This window comes from Schistocerca piceifrons, chromosome 4, assembly GCF_021461385.2.
Source record: "Schistocerca piceifrons isolate TAMUIC-IGC-003096 chromosome 4, iqSchPice1.1, whole genome shotgun sequence".
NCBI lineage: Eukaryota > Metazoa > Arthropoda > Insecta > Orthoptera > Acrididae > Schistocerca > Schistocerca piceifrons.
This window is the reverse complement of record NC_060141.1, coordinates 395914228-395926124: the sequence shown is the minus strand read 5'-3', so window position 1 is coordinate 395926124 and position 11897 is coordinate 395914228. Positions and strand designations below refer to the sequence as shown.

Here is an 11897-nt window from a genome sequence, read left to right as displayed (position 1 = left end):
ATTAAATCTTCCACCTTATCTTCTATTCACGTATTGTGTAATATTTAAGTTGCTTCCTTTCCTTCCGTATTTTCAGGATACGTCATTCTCCGAACGAACTACCCAGCACTGCCTCGATAATATTACTGCTAAATATCCCCAAAATCCCCCAGAGACATACTAAGCCACACGTCACTGGAATGAGATTTTCACTCTGCAGCAGAGTGTGCGCTGATATGAAACTTCCTGGGATATTAAAACTGTGTGCTGGACCGAGACTCGAACTCGGGACCGTTACCTTTCAAGGGCAAGTGCTCTACCAACTGAGCTACCCAAGCACGACTCACGCCCCGTCCTCACAGCTTTACTTCTGTCAGTACCTCGTTTCCTACCTTCCAAACTTTACAGAAGCTCTCCTGCGAACCCTGCAGAACTAGTACTCCTGAAAGAAAGGATATTGCGGAGACATGGCTTAGCCACAGCGTGGAGGATGTTTCCAGAATGAGATTCTTACTCTGCAGTCGAGTGTGCGCTGATATAAAACTCCCTGGTAGATTCAAATTGTGTGCTGGACCGAGACTCGAACTCGGGACCTTTGCTTTCTTTCAGGAGTGCTAGTTCTGCAGGGTTCACAGCTGTAAAGTTTGGAAGGTAGGAGACGAGGTACTGGCAGAAGTAAAGCTGTGAGGACGGGGCGTGAGTCGTGCTTGGGTAGCTCAGTTGGTAGAGCACTTGCCCGCGAAAAGCAAAGGTCCCGAGTTCGAGTCTCGGTCCATCACACAGTTTTAATCTGCCAGAAAGTTTCACATGTCACTGCTGATCCTATCGTTGTGGTGTCAGAGTTTCCTCCATCACTACAGCCGTGACCTGAAGTTGTATCCGATGGTCCCTATATCATGACGCCAGCAGTAATAGCACTGTGAATCTCCATAAGGATGAAGGAATGGGATCTTCCCCCAGGACGCCGTCAAACTCGTTGACGATGGTTATGTGGGGTAGTGCTGAACTAGGATTCATCGTGGAACACAATGTGACACCGTTTACCAGCAGTCAATGCTTCTCAGTCGTAGCACCAATTGAAACGTAACCATTTGTGTTTTGGTGTTAAATTCAGCGTAGGCATGAGACAGTATTTCCCAAGTATGACTGTTGCCAGTCTCCGACCAATGGTGCGGGGTGGCACCGATTGCTGCAGAGCGGGATGGCACAGACTATTGTAGAGAGTCCTTTACCTGTTCTCCGATGGCACATGCGAATCGATTAAGATTTGCTTGGTGCTCAATACGGTGGTGTTCAGACGTGGTTGGTGGGAACCTTGACAACGAGCTCACCTGCCATAGCTCTACCACGCAGTCCAACATCGAACAAGATTCACATCCGTATGCCTCGCAGTTCTGGATATTGCATGATACGATCAGCCTGCCGCATGAAGACCGATAATAAGGCCCCTTCGAAACAGTGTTCCCTGCTGACACCCTTGTCTCACACAAATATGCAGCATCTCCATGTCTTTCACAATGATCACTTCCGATATGACGCTCTTCGCGCCACTTGTATACTCTGACGTTACCTGGTTACTGAACGCCAACAACAACGACGTACTCTTCTGGCCGTTCTATCAGTCACAGAGAATTGTAACTCCAATCATTTCCATACCCACCGACAATGAGCACACGTACGAAGTTACATTGGCATCCTACCATGTCTTTTGAGTGCTATGCCCTTTCAGGCAGGCAGTTTATATGAGGAGAATAATTTAAGAAACCAACAGTGATGTAGCCCACACTAAAGTAGAGAAGAAGTTCTATAGATCGACCACGGCAACTTAGCCTGGAAGTGTTTACTGATGAAGACGCCGGCCGTGAGAGCCTACATGGGATAAAGTATTAAAGTTGGAACTAGCATAAACATCCCAATAACAGCAGCAGTGCAAGCCAATGGTAAAGCTTCCGGAAAACGCTATGTCGATTGATTGCTGCCAATCTTGATCTATAGTGGCATGGAAAGCTCTAACGGTATCAGTCTGCAAATAGGGTCAGTCATTGTCAAGCACCACTCTCAAACTAGCTGACGACAAAACACCATTAGAGCATGACTGAATTCGAAGATGTCCTGCTATCACTATAACGGCCACCGAAGAATGCTCGAGTGCACTCCTCTCCACTTCCATTCGTACACATCCGACAGATCAGGCACCATGAAGAACCCGCAGTTGTGATACATATTACGTAAATTGAAGGTTGGGGAAAGGGGAAGGACTGGGAGAAAACAAAGGATAGGGAAGTAACTATTGATGTCAGCTGCATCGGTAATTTATGAAGAATCAGTGTCAGTGAGTCAAAATAGGTACGGTACGGAGATCCGAACCTGGGATCTACTGGCATTTGCGTTAATCAGTGCGCCATCCAGGTACAGTGTCTATCCCAACCATATCGCCAAGCCTCCCGCCCAACCCACATTCCCAACTGGCGCCTTATATCTGGAGTCCCCATCTATGTTCTCCATGCTCGCTACGTTGAGATTAACACAGGAGGTCCAAAGTAATTGTCCGTCCATGCTGAAGGTAGGAACTGCATTGCCCTATTTTCCTTTATTGAAGTGGGGGGGGGGGGGGGGGCTGACAGTAGCTTCATATGCCGCTCTTCAGCCTACAGAAGAGTTAAAAACGGAATAAGAAGATAACAAACAATAAAAACAAGCCATAAAGGTTCGTGATGCTAATTAAGGCACACAAAAAGAAGCCAGTTACAACAGTAGACAGACAACAAAAAATCATGGCGACAGTGTGGTTTCTGTTCGCAAGAGGTAAAAAATCACACCTAGCGACAGTATGGTTTCTGCTCGCAACACGAAAAAAAGAAGAGACACAACACAGAACACTCACTTAAACGTTTCACTAGAGAATAGATACGAAGACGATAGACTACATCCTAAGACAGATGGAGGAGGGTGTCAGGACCCAGACAGAAGAGGGGAAAAACGTGGGGACGAGAGGAACAAGCGAAGAGGGGAAACTGATGGAGGGTGAAGACACATAAAAAGGGGGGGGGAGACAGGGCTGATGCGAGAATGAGTGGGAAAGGCAGAGGAGGGGAAAGCCAAAGAATTCAGGAGAGACAATGGAGTCAAAGAGGGGGTAGGCACGGAAAAACATGATGGAAGGGGGATAAAAGGAAGCCTGGGAAAAGGACAGAGGCAGGAAGGGGGAGGTGAGGATCAGAGTTGATAGGACAAATGGAAGGATATAGGACATTATCTGGGAGGGAGAGTTCACGGAAGCCACCTGGGGAAATGAGATGAAGGGTGTAGAGGTGGAGGGTAGGAGGGACACATCAGTGAAGGCACAGCAGTGGGCAGGAATTGGCGAGGTGTAGAGGACTCAGATATGTTCGAGGAAGAGGAGCAGATGAGGGAAAGGACTCAGGTCATAGAGGAAACGGGTGGGGGATGGCAGGCGTATACGGAAGGTGAGGTGGAGTGCATGTCGCTCGAGGATCTGGAGGGACTTATAGAATTTGGAGGGTGTGATGGGACTGGCATAGCAGAGGATGGGACAGATCACAGTCACTGTCCATCAAGCCAATCAGTTATTTGAAGTGGCTCTTTTGGACATTTCAGGTGCACCATGATCTCTGTATATGAAAGCTGACTGGCTGAATGTCTAACTCATCATCACCCAGCCCAAACGGCTGACGATAGCAACTTGAAATTTGGTGAAGGTGTGGATCTTACAATGCAGGCGTCGCTTAGGAAGAGATTTTTCCAAATTCCGATCCTAAGGAGGTGAAATAGAGGATGAAAAGTATTCCTTACAAAATGTTGCTATTAAGGAAATTTTGAAGCAGAACCTACGGAAACTGGTATTTAGTTTTCTGGTCAGAAGTAAAGAAATACCTGTTTCAGAATATTTGAACAGTTCACCCTATCAGAGAGAAATAGTAGGTGAAAGAATTTCTTCAAAATACATCATTATCAAATAACTTTTAAAGCATTTTTAAAGCTACATCTATGAACATGGATATTTGACTCGTTTCAGTGATTCTGGGAATCGAAAAAAATGTTCAAATGTTTGTGAAATCTTATGGGACTTAACTGCTAAGGTCGTCAGTCCCTAAGCTTACACACTACTTAACCTAAATTATCCTAAGGACAGACACACACACACACCCATGCCCGAGGGAGGACTCGAACCTCCGCCGGGACCAGCCACACAGTCCATGACTGCAGCTCCCTTAGACCGCTCGGCCAATCCCGCGCTGCTGGAAACCAAATCCCTATGGGAATGAAACAGGGAATGAGATTCTTTATGAAAATATTTTAATATGATAGCATTTTTAAAGCTAAATCTATGAAAATTTAAATTTGGCTTCTCAGTCAGAAATAAGAAAATCGTGTTTTGCGGCTGATGGAAATTCAACTCCTACGTTCGTGAAATGGTGGATGAAAGTATTTATGGAAATATTTCATTTTGCAAGCATTTTTGAAGCTTATACTACAAAAATTTGGATTTGGATTATTTGTTAGAAGTAAAACCTACGCGTGTCACTGTTTCAGGAAATTCGACCCATGAGGGGGTGAAATGTTTTACGAAAGTATTTCATTGCGACAGCATTTTTAAAGCTAAATCTTTGAAAATTGATGTTTGGCTTCTCGGATGGAGATGAAAATATATATGTTTAACTGGTTTTGGAAATTCAATCCCTAAGGGGATGAAATAGGGTCAGATTGATTCACTGATGCATCACCGTCCAGCCCAAACAGTTAAGTATAGAAACTTGAAGATTGGAGAAAGTGTGGATTTTATACTGTAGGCATTGTTTAAGGACGGATTGTCCGAAATTCCATTCCTAAGGGTGTGACGTAGGGGATGAAAGGCATTATGAAAGTAAGTCGCTATTAAGGGAACTTTGAAGCTAGGACTACGAAAACTAGTATTTAGTTTCTAAGCCATAAAATAAAAAAATATGTGTTTTAGCATTTTTCGAATTTTAGCCACTAAGGGGATAAAATAGTTGGTGAAAGGATTTCTTAAAGTACGTAATTACTAAAGAACTACTAACGGATTTTGAAGACTACATTTATGACAACTGGTAAGTGACATCTCGGTCAGAAATATAGAAGTTTGTGTTTAAGTGTGTCTGGAAATCCAGCTCCTAAGTAAATGCAATTGGGAACTAAAATTTTTAAGAAAATATTTCTTTGCATTAGAAATATTTTAAGGCTGAATTTATGAAATTTGTGTTTCACCTCTCTGTTAGATATAAAAGAATACTTTTTAGTGGATGAAAGTTGCTACGGAAATATATCCAAAAGAATGCCAAAGCAATGTTTAGCAAAATCTTTGGACTCCAGCTACCAGAATTGCTTTTCGACCAGAAGTACATTCGGAAAAGACCATGGTTATATGGCCTTCGTTAGCGTGAAAAGCTAAGAAGGCATTATATTTGTGAACAACATAAAAATTACAGAATAAGGTTTTCGCTATGCAGCGGAATGTGCGCTGATGTGAAACTTACTAGCAGAATAAAACTGTGTGCCGGACTCAGACTCGATCTCGAGACCTTTGACTTTCGCGGAAAAGTGGTCTGCCATCTGAACTTCTAACATTCTGCGTCGTGTCTGTTTGTTCTAAGTCGTGTCTCCCTACCACTTTCGTGCAACGACGCTCTGAGCGTGTTTTTTTAGGAAATCGACTAGTTTGAAACTGGGACCTGTTGCTGGTAAGGAGACGCCAGACCACACATGATATGTAGAGTTCAGAAGAGTTCAGTGCGACTAGCGAAGATATAATCAAATACTTAATGATTTCAGCGTCAGCTCCAAGGCACTCCCTGTAAACGAATCTTAATACTAACTAAATTTATTGGTAGGGGTTCAATGCTTACCTATTTGTAGTTAGCTGGTAAAATAACGTCGAAAACGCAGTTAAGTTTATCATTGGAACTTTTATTCTACTCACAAAACGTTGTTTATAAATTGCACTATTGATAAAAGGAAATATTTTAATACAGGATGATAAAATCCAACTGCGTTCAACAAAAATGTGAACGAATATTCCCAGAATGGGTTTCCAAGTTCTACATTGGATCGAAGAATGACCTATGCCATATCACATCTATAATCTAGATTTAAGTTAAGTTCCATAAAAGAGAAAACTATCAAAATGGTCTACAGTGACCTTAAATTATCTTTAATTACATATCTAACTTGTCGTAAATTACAGTGGCTGATGTGGCTTCTCAATAATTATATAACAGAAAAATCATCGTGTTTCAGATTTTAACTTCTAGTAGCAAATGTGAATACCATGAGCTTTAATTGACGATCGACATTAGTATTATGCAAAAAGGGGATGTAACAGATGAGACTTCTGCAGTTCTGAGCGAAGCCTTATGCACTCAAAAACGCGGCATCGTGTGCGTTCATTACCTTGTCGGTGTTTAGGCAGTGTCAGGGGGTGGCGGGTGGCACAAATCCACACAGCTCGCTGTCTCGGAAGCAACTCTCCCCTATCTTCTCCTTACTACAATTTACCGAAGTTGGTTTTAGAAAAGCTATCTGGCTGTGTTTTCAACTGACCAATCAGGGTCTCAATGTTAACCTACAAAACTTCTGTCTATCCAATGAGAAACTTTATGCTTTTCGTGGTGGGGCAATGTTTTTAATGTTTTCTATGTCACAGAGACGTGAAAAAGTCTCACGCTAAGACTTGCAGCTGGTGTGGCCCTTTTAGTGTTATCGTAAGATCTATACTGTTCTTCTGTAGGGCTCTATCTTTTAACATGGGCTGGGGGTGGGGGTGGTTTTGGCGGTCGGCTGGCGACGTGGGGGTCCCTTCCTTATCGTAGGGCCTCCTAGCCTACACGATTCTGCTCTCGGCTTCTGTTCTCGTTTCTTCCCTCGGAACTGCGTTTGTTTCACGGTGGGAAGGTATGACATGCATTTAGGCGTTTTTGTGTTAGTCTGTGGTATTCTATTTGCTCTCTCGTTGATCGTATTACTTTGGTTAATTTAATGTCAGGATTTATTCTGAACTATGTGACATACTGTCAGAATTGCTCTCATATCAGGGTTTTCATGGAAGGTGTTGGATTAGCCTGACACCTTACATATCACCACCCTTCGAACTTAATTTTTTACTGAAGTTAGGCAAAGATTGAATGGTTGTCTAAGTCAGTCAAACATTATTCCTTTATCTAAACCACATAATTTGATTTCACACATTCACACAATCCTATGAATGTTTAAGCATGAGGTTGGCGAATGTTTTTGCACAAAGGTGGTAGTTTTGAGCAAGATGGATGTGGGCAAGTATTTGATGTACAGCTTTGTTCGTCGTTCCTTGTTGGCTTTGCAATGGTGTGTTGCTGTTGTGGAGGTCCCATAATGGAATGGCGCTATGAGTGCAGAATCTTGTGGTCTTGCGAATCTTCAACTTCTGTTCTTCCTGCTTTTTCTCTGCTTCTTACTTGATTCTTGGTTCTTCTCTGGGCAGGATATGGGAATATTTATTGATAACTAGTCTCTTTGAAGTTTCCCATTAGTAACAGTTTGGTAAATTGTTTGGACGTGTCATATTTACTTTGTGGAAGTTTTCTTCTGTTTCGTTCTGCAGCGTTCTGTTTAATAGCAGTAGTGTGACTTTTACACATATTTTTTGCCAGTGGTGGCTTGCCCAAGCGGTCTTCTCGTCAGGCCGTTTTTTGCTCGCTCTGCTGAGTGGGGGCGTGCCGGGGTTTATGAGTGGCAAAAGTCGGTGTTTGCTTGTCTGTCCCTGCACCGGTCCCATTAGCAGTAGATTTACTGCCGACTTCTGATACAAGTGCCCTTTGTTGGTCTCACTGTCCTTTCCCTTTCTTGACACTTCTCCTTTGTAGGAATCGTGTCTTGCTAATTACGTCCTTTCTTTTCTTGATATTTCTCTCGTTGCAACTTGTGGGTCGTTGCATCTGGTCCTTGCTGGAGTTTTTACAATGGTTCTTACAAAAAGTTTTACTTATATTCATCTAACATATGTCTAATACCTACATTGTTTTACGCCTTTTTAAAAAGCTTTACAAATTTCGGCGCCCTTTCCATGTTACAATTCTAAGATATAGTGAGTCTTATATTCTACAGGAATCCTCAAATTCGTTTTTTATTTTTGTGTAGTGTCGTGGTGTATAGCATTTTAGTATTTCATGCTGTTAGACTATCTACACTTAATCCCTTACCCTTAATCTATGCCACTATTGTTGTTATTATTGTTTTTGTTTTTATTGAAACTACTTTCTTTTTCCCACCTTCCTCTCTCTTCATTCTTCTTTCTCCTGACGATCTTATCTGCAACATAAACTTGAAATATTGTGCTGATTATTTACTTGAAGTTTTGAAATTTTTCATTAATTTCTTCATGGACGTCTAACATGAGTTGAGGCCATTCCCCCTTTTGTGCATATCATTGTAATTCTTCAGCCTCTTTATCTCGCATCATTCTTAATTGTTTGTTTGTAACGGGTATTTCTTCTAATTGTAGCTTTTGCTCAAAGAGAAGTGTGACACTCTCGAAGGTTACGCTACCTTTCCCTGTATCTATCCTCGTCAGTATTCTCCCAATTAATTTCGCCCCAACATGATATTGTTATTTTCCTGTCTTCGTTTTCGTCTGGTCCCTGTGGTTTTGTTTCTTCCTGCTTCTCTTCTCGTGATAAGGTATTTACTGCTCTGTTCAAGGTGCTGCAATTATCCTGGGTCGGTGCGTCATTCTCTTTGGCATGGGCGCTTAGCTGTCAATTCGAACGTTTTTCGGGGTTTGGTGGTCTTACCTCCACCTCTTCTATCTATATTCTCTTTTCTTGCTGCGCTTGTTGACATTGGTTTCTTTGCTAATAATTTGTCGGTCTATTGGTTCTCCAATACCCGTTCCTGTTGTCATTGTTCCCTCTGTAATAGTTGTTGCGTTCCTGGGTGAATTATAGTTATTGCCGTATTCTCTTCGAAGTACATAACCTTTTTTTGTTGAAATCTGTTGTCGTTTCTTGGTGCGAAGTTATCACGTGGTTCGTAATTATTGTTTCTTCGTACTATGTCTTGTGGATTCCACTGCTTTTTACTTTCGTTTTCACGTGCGCTTCGTCTTTTTCTTGCGTCATCTTCCGAAAATATGAACTCTAGTTCCCTTAGAATTCCTTTAAATGCTTCGACGTCATTGCCTCCGCAACCTACTAACGATTGCTGGTATTTCAATGGGAACTTGATCGCGCATAATTTAATCAACTCTCCGTAACTGTATGGTACATATAAGCATTGATTTTTCTTTGCCATTACTTCGAAAAATTTCACGGGACTCTTCTCTCCTGAATTTTCAAAATATGGGTTCTGTAATTATTCGTACTTCACTCTGTTTTGTGCTTCGCTAGACCAATATCGTGAGAGAAACTTCTCTCTGAAATCTTCGTACGATCGTCATGTCGCTGCAACATTCTGCATGGTTTCTGCGACTGTTCCTGACATGTGTGCACATATAAAGTCTAATTTTTGTGCTAGCGTCCAGTGTTCTGGTACTCCTACTCGGAACTGATCAATAAAAGTTCGTGGATGTAATGAGTTTCCTTCTCGAAAGTGTTGAAATTTTCTGACTGTGAGGAAATGATCGTTGTCGTACTTCGTCATAGTTCCATATGAAATTCGCGATTCTTTGCCACTTTTGCTTCTGATCATTTCTCCCGTCGTTCTTTCCGGTTGTGGTAGATCCATTGGATATTGTCCACTGTAACTTTCGCCTACCCTTGCGTAGTATCGTTGGAGTGGTACGCAATAATTTTCTTCCATCGGTTGTGAACGTGTAGCTGAATGCATTGCACTGAACTCTTCGCTACCTGGCTTTCCATTGTCACGTATTGGTTCGGTATCTTCTCTGGCTAACGTTGCCGCTTCATTGCACGATCCAAACTGTCTTGAAACATACATTTGTGGTTCCGCATGTGTTTGTGGTGCCGTTTGTTCATCAAGAGTTTCGAAACGTGTTTGTTACTGTGTAGGCTGTCTGCTTTCACGTATGTTACTTTCCGCCTGTGATTGGAATCGCAAATGCGTAATATCTTCGTTAATTGCTTGTTTTTCCGGTGCTGTTACAGATACGGATGTGGTTGCAGACTCAGTGCTTGTTCGATCCTGTTCACTACGCTCTTCAATAGTTTGCAACAACTCTGTTCGCAATTTCTGAAATTGTTGCTTCGTTTGTGCTTCTATTTTGACTATGCGATTATCATATCTTTTCAGCGCTGCTTTTGTGATACGATTGTGTACCTGCTGCTTGTCTAGTAATTACGTTTATCTGTTTCTCTAGTTTCTTGACTTCTCCCTTGGTGTTGTTACGTAATGTTTTGATCTCGTCCTGAATGTCATTACGCAATGTTTGTACGTTTGTTTGTATCTTGTCAGCGTCTGTTTTCTATTGATTGTGACCTGTTATTAAGTTTCCTATAACTTCTCGAGGTTCTTTTGCCTCGTCTTCAATACGACTTAGGTGTAACTGAATTTTTTTGTTTTGTTCTATAATCTCAGGCATTTGTCTCGTGGTTTCTGCAATTTGTTTCGTCGTTTCTGCATTATGAATTTTAATTTGGTTCGCAATTTCTTTACTTTGTCTTGTCATGGTTTTCGTCATTTGTTGTAATAATTCTGCCAGATTGGTGGGTCCTATTGCGTTTTCTTCCGACATCCTACGCTCTGTACTTTCGCGCAAGTGTTGGTTTGCAACCAATTGCATTGAACTGTGTGGTGAAACGTTTCTGCTCGAATTCCTTGTACTCTGTGGTGAGGGAGCTCTGATTACTTGTACTATGCGTTCTACGTATTCAATACACAAGTTAGAACCCTCATCGACTGTCTCTCTACTTTCCTGCTCCTCTGTCGTATGCTGACCTAGGTTTTCTATGCCTTGGCTTACATTATCCTCGTTATGGTGCGTTATCTGTCCTATTTCTCGTGATACTGCATCGACTGTTGTACTGTCCTCTATTCTCTGTCCGTCTTCGTGCTGGGTCCCTACCTCAATTCGGTCAATGTCTCGATCTGCCATTGCTAATCTTTCTGATTCTCTTATTTTCTGTTTGAAAAGTAATTCACGCACCCTACTTCGCGTTAACATGCGCTCATACGATCTCACGCGTTTCATTAACTTTTTGCACACACGACATGACGCTAATTATACCCAAGACTGACAATCCATTCACTTACTTGTTGGGTCAGAACCAAATTGTCAACGATTTATCCGCCACCTGTGCAGTTGCATTGGAGAGAAAACTTAATTCTAACAATATTAAAATTCATAACTTAATAATGCTATTGTCTCTGCTAGAATGTCTCACTTTCTATTGAATACTTTCTTACTATCTATCGCTGCAGCTACTGTCTCCAAATATTTATGCCTTTAAAAAAAATTTTATTACGAACATTTTTAACAGTATATTTTTCTGACCTAGTTGGGCATGTGGTCGACTTTCAATCATGGTATTTTACCATCCTGGCATGGTCGCCATTATCTAACATTCTGCGTGGTGTCTGTTTGCTCTAAGTCGTGTCTCCCTACGACTTCCATGCAACCGACGCTCTGAGCGTGTTTTTTAGGGAATTGACTAGTTTGAACCTGGGACCTGTTGCTGGTAAGGAGACGCCAGACCACACATGACATGTAGAGTTCAGAAGAGTTCAGTGCGACTAGCGAAGATATAATCAAATACTTAATGATTTCAGCGTCAGCTCCACTGCACTCCCTGTAAAAGAATCTTAATAGTAACTAAATTTAGTGGAAGGGGTTCAAGGCTTTCCTATTTTTAGTTAACTGGTAAAATAACGTCGAAAAAGTAGTTAAGTTTACTATTGGAAATTTTATTCTACTGACAAAGCATTGTTTATAAATTGCACTATTGATAAAA

General features: G+C 41.8%; 1 non-coding gene across 1 annotated transcript; it reads right to left on the bottom strand.

Annotated features, from left to right (window-relative positions):
* Positions 1-243: 243 nt before the first annotated feature.
* Trnas-uga lies at positions 244-318 on the bottom strand. Its single transcript has one exon. It is a non-coding gene; the product is annotated as a tRNA-Ser (tRNA).
* Positions 319-11897: the final 11579 nt, after the last annotated feature.